At 37.6% G+C, this 6988-nt stretch overlaps 1 long non-coding RNA gene across 7 annotated transcripts; it reads left to right on the plus strand.

Annotated features, from left to right (window-relative positions):
- The first annotated feature begins 202 nt into the window (after positions 1–202).
- Positions 203–4317, plus strand: LOC133720087 (uncharacterized). Of its 7 annotated transcripts, XR_009851682.1 has the most exons (9): positions 203–894; positions 966–1021; positions 1138–1214; positions 1307–1362; positions 1474–1556; positions 1650–1688; positions 2373–2631; positions 3509–3703; positions 3962–4317. It is a non-coding gene; the product is annotated as an uncharacterized LOC133720087 (long non-coding RNA). The 7 variants fall into 7 exon arrangements; XR_009851675.1 differs by having other exon boundaries at positions 203–1021; XR_009851678.1 differs by having other exon boundaries at positions 203–1021; positions 1474–1551.
- The last annotated feature ends 2671 nt before the right edge of the window (positions 4318–6988 follow it).

Genomic DNA, 6988 nt, shown 5'->3' on the forward strand with positions numbered 1-6988 from the left:
AGCTGCCATAGCAAGAACAAGTCTCACAGTTGTATGCCTAACAACTGGACTGAAAGTCTCTGCATAATCAATTCCTTCTTCTTGACTAAAACCCCTTGCCACCAATCTTGCTTTCTGCCTTGAAATGGAACCATCCGAATTTCTCTTTACCTTAAAAACCCACTTACAACTTACCAAATTCTTATCAACTCACTACTAAAAATCTGTTCATAGACATCGCATGTTTTAAATCGGTCAGACTTGCACACGATGTAAAAACGTAATCTAACATCGTTTTACGAAAATACCGATTTAAATGTATATCATTAACATCGGGTCTTAAAATGACCGGTGTTAAAAGTTTTGTTTGAAAATTTGCGGAAACCTATTTTTGCAAAACGCGCTAAGTATTTTAAGTGAATTGAAGAAGCGGGTACTAAATCTAAAAACTTTCACACTTAGAAAAAAATTTGCGCCCGACCCCAAAACTGAAACAGAAAACCCTAGCGAGACTCCTTCATTCTAAACTCACCCCAAACTGGATCTCCTCCCAAACTCAACCTCCATTCTGGACTCTAAGCTTACTCGAACTCGATCGCCGCCATTCTAGAGCTCCTCATTGCTTCCTTCTTCTACGTCCTCAGCTTATTCGGCATTGACTCCGTCCAGTCCGTCATCTTACGCGCCTCCCACTACGACGGTGACGACGTCCTCATCAACTCCCGCTGCTGCCCTCCCCCTGCCAAACCCAAATTCGCTTTCTTCTGCTTGAGGGATTCGAGTTGATTTTGCTTCCTCCAAAACCTTTTTCAACTCTTCACAGTTCGCCCTCCAAAGCGTTTTGTCCGAGCTCGTTGAAGGACAAGGTTTATAGGATCTTCTGCAGGGAAAAGCGTAAGCTCGCCGGTAGAAAGGGTAAGCTTCGTGATACTTCGCTTTTCTTTTAAGCTCTATCGTGAACTGGATTTTTCAATTTCCGATTTCAGATTTGTTTGGAATCATTCGGTTGTAGAGAAACTGTATTAGAACTATGTCTCCACTGGTCAGTCGTCGCTCTCTCTCTCATCAAAACCCTAACTTTTTCTGCTTAAATTTTCTAAATTCGTCGCCATTGTTGTTTGATTTATAATTCTGTATACTTGTTTGTACTGTTTATAGGTGTCTATGTTGAGAATCGGTGCTCGGATAAAATCACTCAGCTCATGGATAATGTCTACGTCTGTCGCTCTGGATCGGTACGATTCTCATCTTCGTTACTGCCTAGACCTATCTTAATTTGTTGTCTTTGATCGAATTTTTGAGCATGTGGAGTTTTCGCAATTTGCAGGCTGCAGATTCTCAGGTTGTTTTCTACTATGTGAGGCACTTTGTTCATCAGCACACGTGAGTCTTTTTCAGCCTCTGTGCCTTTTATTTCACTGATTCGTATCGATTTGTATTGCGGTTTCGGGTTAATGGTTTACTGGATTTAATTGTGTATTTGTGTTTGTACAGCGTTCAGCTATGGCAGCCTGCTACTGTCAAAGTTGTTGCTAATCTCATCAGGCTACTGTGATATGGCAACAACGTTAGGTTTGGTGAATTTCTCGCTTATTGATACTATTGTGTGAGCTTATTTGTAGTTCAATTAGTTGTTTGGGGTTTAAACTGTTGTTTTTTGGGCTTGGCAGAATATGTTGCAAACTGGAAAAAAAGGATGATATCTTTAGGTAGTGATGATATCTTTCAAGCTTCTGTTGTGATAGCTAATGTTCAGTAGTTAATTAAGCTAATGGAAAAAAAGGATTGCTTTCTGTGCATGATTAAAGACTTGAGCTAATCTCTAGCTTTATACTTCCTTTCCCATGGGAAACTTAATTCCTTAATCTCAATGTGGTTCTATCACTGTTTCTCTGGTTGTAGTTCTTCTTTGCACTTGCGTGGGAATTGAGATACAATTGTGTGTGATTTCATTTGTTGGTTAGTTGGTTTGCAGGTTGCTTAGTTAACTGATGATGTATTTACTTTTGGTGTTATCATCAAATTATATTAGTACTCCAAAATGGTATAACATAAATCTGATTTTGAATAGGTTATTTAGCTTACATAATTATTTGTTATATCAACTTTTTTACTTGAAAACAAGATATTAGTAAGTTTAGGAAAGACCTCCAAAAGTTACAGTTTGCAGTTCTGTTGTAGATTTGACAAGTCTGCAATTCTCTAGTTGCACTTTTCAAGAGTTTAGAAAACTAATAAGGGTGTGTATTGAATGCTTTTCATGCTCTGCGTCTGAGATTGACACGTTAGCAACCTTCCATGGATACATGTCACCTCAACTAGCAATTTGACTTAAATGTCTACATTGGTATCATTCTTTGTCACAACATTTCTGATACAATCTGTTTACTTAGGTGCTGATCTCCGGAAGGGAAGAGCCAGAGGCTCTTCTTTCCCCTGCAATGGATGCTGTAATAAGAGTATTCAAACGTGTCGCTGGATTATCTGAGAGTGCAGGCGAGGCAGAGTTGTCTGGTGCTGCTGGAGTTGCATTCTGTTCCATCCGTTTGTTGGTAGCATCCACACAAGCGATTAATTTAATTGGAAAACAAGGATCATTAATCAAATCTATACAGGAGAGTACCGCTGCTTCTATGCGAGTATTGTCTGGAGGTATGCTTTTAGTGTGGCACAGTGTTGATTTTCTCTAATCAGTAAAATATCAGTGGTTTCCGTATCTTATCTTCATTGTCTTACCAGTGTTCAAGTCTTATCCTTTTTTCTCCAATGCAGAGTATAATTATCATGTAGCTATTTTATGTGGTTATCACCGTTTCAAATTAGCAAGGAGTCACTTACAGAAATTTGGAACTAAAATGATTCTTGTATTTAAGTTTCCATTCTTTTCTTTTGTGCTTTACTTTTAAAGCTTAGATTTGCAATCGGTGATCTAGATTCCAGTATTTTCTATACCTGTTATCCTTAGTTGTCATTTGTTCTCAAGTTCTTTTGCCTCTTCGAATGAATGATATTCTTACTTCTCTAAACAAGGCATCTGATACCTAATATTTGTTCTGGCAGAAGAGGTTCCATTTTATGCTGCCTCTGAGGTCGTGCACTCACTATGAAGTTGTATGTTTTACAAAAGGACTCGGTGTATTTGAGAACAAATGTCTTGATGTAGGGGATATTGTGAAACATTGTTGTCAATATATTGGAAACCTATAGTGCCAGAATGTGTCAGGCTGTGTTGCATATGCCAGTTTCTTTATATATACTCTGAATTTCTGTTGTTGTTCATGAAACAACTATTAGTGTGAATAGGGCTACACAAGAAATAAGAAACCTGTAATCTTGAGATTGATTCTGCTTCAGTAGTCTTGTATTTTGTTGTTCTATGTATGAAATCTTGATAACAATATATTCTCTACTGCATTCTATAGGGAGATTACCCAAACAATGCAAATCCTCTGTCTTATGCCGAGGACATCATTGGGGTATTTTTCTGTTCTATGTTAACAGTATTTTCTCTGCTGCATTCTATAATCAGATTATGCAAACAATGCAAATTCCTCTGTCTTATGCTGAGGACATTATTGGGGTTGAAGGAAGGAGTATTGAATTTATTCATTGTAGTAGTGGAGCCTTGTTAACTGTACAAGAGAGCAGGGGACTACCTGATGAAATTACAGTGGAAATAAAAGGCACCTCATCACAGGTTCAGGCGGCTCAACAACTGATTCAGGTATGCTTGCCAATGGAACAGAAAAAGCCCATCTTTACCGAATAAATAAAAGATAAATAAAGGAAAAGGAGGTTTCATTTGTTGTTCCTTTTTTTTTTTGGATGAAATATTATTAATTTCATATAATTGCTTGTTTTCGCACTTATATCACTACTATCAGTTGGGTTTATATTTTTTTTGTTGAGTTTAGTAATACCAAAAATCACTGTCATTACGTTTATGTTGCACTGTGAAACTGACTTTGTCATTCTCTTGCAGGGCCTTGGATTACAAGTTGTGAAATATTTGGCTGCCAAATATGAAGAGCTAGGGTGTGAAGTGAAATGGATGGGCAAGCCTGATAAGGTGATCTAGTCACATTGGTCTGGTTACCGCTGTTAACTTCACTTCATGTGAACCTTTAGCTTAATACATATTTCTCTTGCACTTGACTACCAAGATGAATTTTGAGCAAGGCTAGTTTTTGCTTTGAAGCAAAGTTTGGTGTTGAAATTTTGTAGATTGTTGCTCATATGTTTCTAGGCTAGCCTTTGTAGGTTTTGGGGTTTTCTTTTGTGACATATGTTCAATCATGAATTTGGAAAGAAAATTAATGGAAAGCCCCAATTTTTGGATGATTATGAAATGCATTTCTTTTCCTAGCAGCAGCTAGATGCAAACTTAGCTCATCACGCTTGTCAAAATGAAGTGAAGTATATAAAAGCATAACAAAACAGTAATGCCAAGGAAAACGAAGTCACTTGAGAGTTTAGAAATCAGTATCAAAATGAAAATCGATGTCTTATGATTATTAATGTATCGAGTTGTGTCCGCAGAACCGATGTACTCAAAACTAGTGCACATCGATTTTACAAAACAAAAGTGATGTCTACAATGAAACAACACATCGGTTCTAGAAAAAGCAAGCGATGTATATAAAACCATTGAACATCGTTTTGCTTAAATGAAAACGATGTGCTGTGTTAAATGAAACATCAGTCCTTAAAAAAAAACCGATGACGCCTAAAGATACAGACATCGTTCCTAAGAAAATAATGTGCCAAGCTACATGTAAAAATGCCCACGAACAAACAATACTCATGGCAACTGATGTCTACAAGTGTACTAGACATCGCTTCTGGAATAGAAATCGATGCAAATGTTCACATAGGTATTGTTCGACATATACTTTATTAAGCATAAAATGTGAAAATATGAAGAATTAGACATACCTAACATACAAAAATATGATGATTATAACGATTATACATCGATTTGTTTTTTAGAATCGATGTTGGTTGTTGTCTGGGACATCGGTTGAAAACGCGCTTATACTGATGTCTATACTTTTCTCTACACCCACTAAGACATCGGTCGAAAATTAGTTTAACATCGGTCCAGAACCGATGTCTATGAACAAAATTCTAGTAGTGACTTGAGGAGGAACTAAAATCCAAGTTCCTTGTTTGGTTAATGCGTCAAATTCTTCTTGCATTGCTTGCTGCCAAACTGGTATTTCCATAGCCTTTTTATACGAAGAAGGTTATATAGCATTGAGGTCACACGATGCAGAAGCAACAAATGCCTTCTTTTTGAATATTCCATTCTTACTTCTAGTTGTCATGACATGAGGCTTAACAGAAACTTTAGAAATCTCAGATTGAGGAATGAAGGTAGATATAATACCAGCTGTTTCTGTAGAAGGAGGATTCAAATGAATCTCAACGGCTGAGATAGGAATATACACTTCTCCAGGCTGAAGAACAAAATCACTTGAAGAACTGGGAACAGTTTTATCGATATCAGAAAAATGAGGAGCATAAAGCTGAAGTTGCCCTACAATAGGAGACACTGAATTCTGAGATTGCCCTACATTAGAAGGCACTGAAATCTGAGGTTGTACTGCTGAGACAGGTGTTGGACTTGAGCAAGGCTGATCTTGTGTTGATGCAGGGAGGACAGGTGTGGCTAGGTGTTGTGCAGAATGGACTGTGGAACTTGAAGTTTTATTCCTAGAAGGGTGTATAAGGATAACTTGCACAGGATGAGAAGATGATGATGTAAATGAAGTAGGCTCAGATGATGAACTAAGAAACTGATGAGGAAAGGAGGACTCATCAAACACAACATGTCGAGAAATGATGAACTTGGAATTGGAAGGATTAAAACAAATGAAACCCTTATACCCTGGTGCATACCCCAAAAAGATGCACTTGACAGTTTTGACTTGGAGATTGTTTGAATTATAAGGCTTGATTAAGGGAAAACAAGCACATCCAAAGACTTTTAATGACTCCAGAGAAGGTGGTTTTGAGTGTAACATCTCAAAGGGAGAAGACATAGAGAGAGTGGACGTAGGCATTCTGTTTATAAGAAATACTGCAATTGCACAAGCATGGAACCAGAATTTTGGAGGGAGAAAAGACTGATGAAGCAAAGTAAGTGCAGTTTCTACAATATGTCTGTTTTTCCTTTCTGCAAGTCCATTTTGTTGTGGTGTGTATGGACATGATTTTTGATGGACAATACCATTTTTAGCAAGAAAGGACTGGAAAGTATGGCTCTGGTATTCACCCCTACCATCAGTTTGTAAAATTTTAATAACAGAGGCAAACTGAGTTGTCACAAAGGAATGAAAAGCAATGAACTTGGAACAAACTTCTGCTTTATTATGTAGTGGAAAAATCCAACAAAATCGAGTACAATCATCTATGAAGGTGAGATAGTACTTAAAACCTTCAATGGATACATGTGGAGAGGGACCCCATACATCGGAATGAACTGTATGAAAAGGTGTAGATGACCTAGTACAAGATGTAGGAAAAGGCAGTTTAGTAAACTTGCCTGCAAGACAAGACTCACAAACACTAGATGACTCAACAGACTGAAAAGGTATTCTAGACTTTGTTAACATGGATGATGTAATAGCATTGGAAGGATGGCCCAATCTTTTATGCCATAGAGACTGAGTGACCTTTGATCCAAGAAAAGCTGACTCTGAATTGGAAGATGGGTTGAAGAGATTTCTGGAGGTTGACACACGTATAGGGTAAAGTCCATTCTCACTGAGGCCTTGAAACAACACCTTGCCCGTCACCTTGTCCTGTATGAAAAATGAAAACTCATCAAAAATCATTCTGCAGTTATTGTCCTTGCATAATTGATAGACAAACAGAAGCTGTGCAGCAAGCTTTGGAACATGTAATATTTTTCTAAGTGTTAACAAAGCATTTTTGTTAAGAAATATTGAACCATTGCCAATATGTTTGATAGCAAGACCTGCACCATTACCAACTTGAACTTGAT

The sequence above is a fragment of the Rosa rugosa genome, chromosome 7 (assembly GCF_958449725.1).
Source record: "Rosa rugosa chromosome 7, drRosRugo1.1, whole genome shotgun sequence".
Lineage (NCBI taxonomy): Eukaryota > Viridiplantae > Streptophyta > Magnoliopsida > Rosales > Rosaceae > Rosa > Rosa rugosa.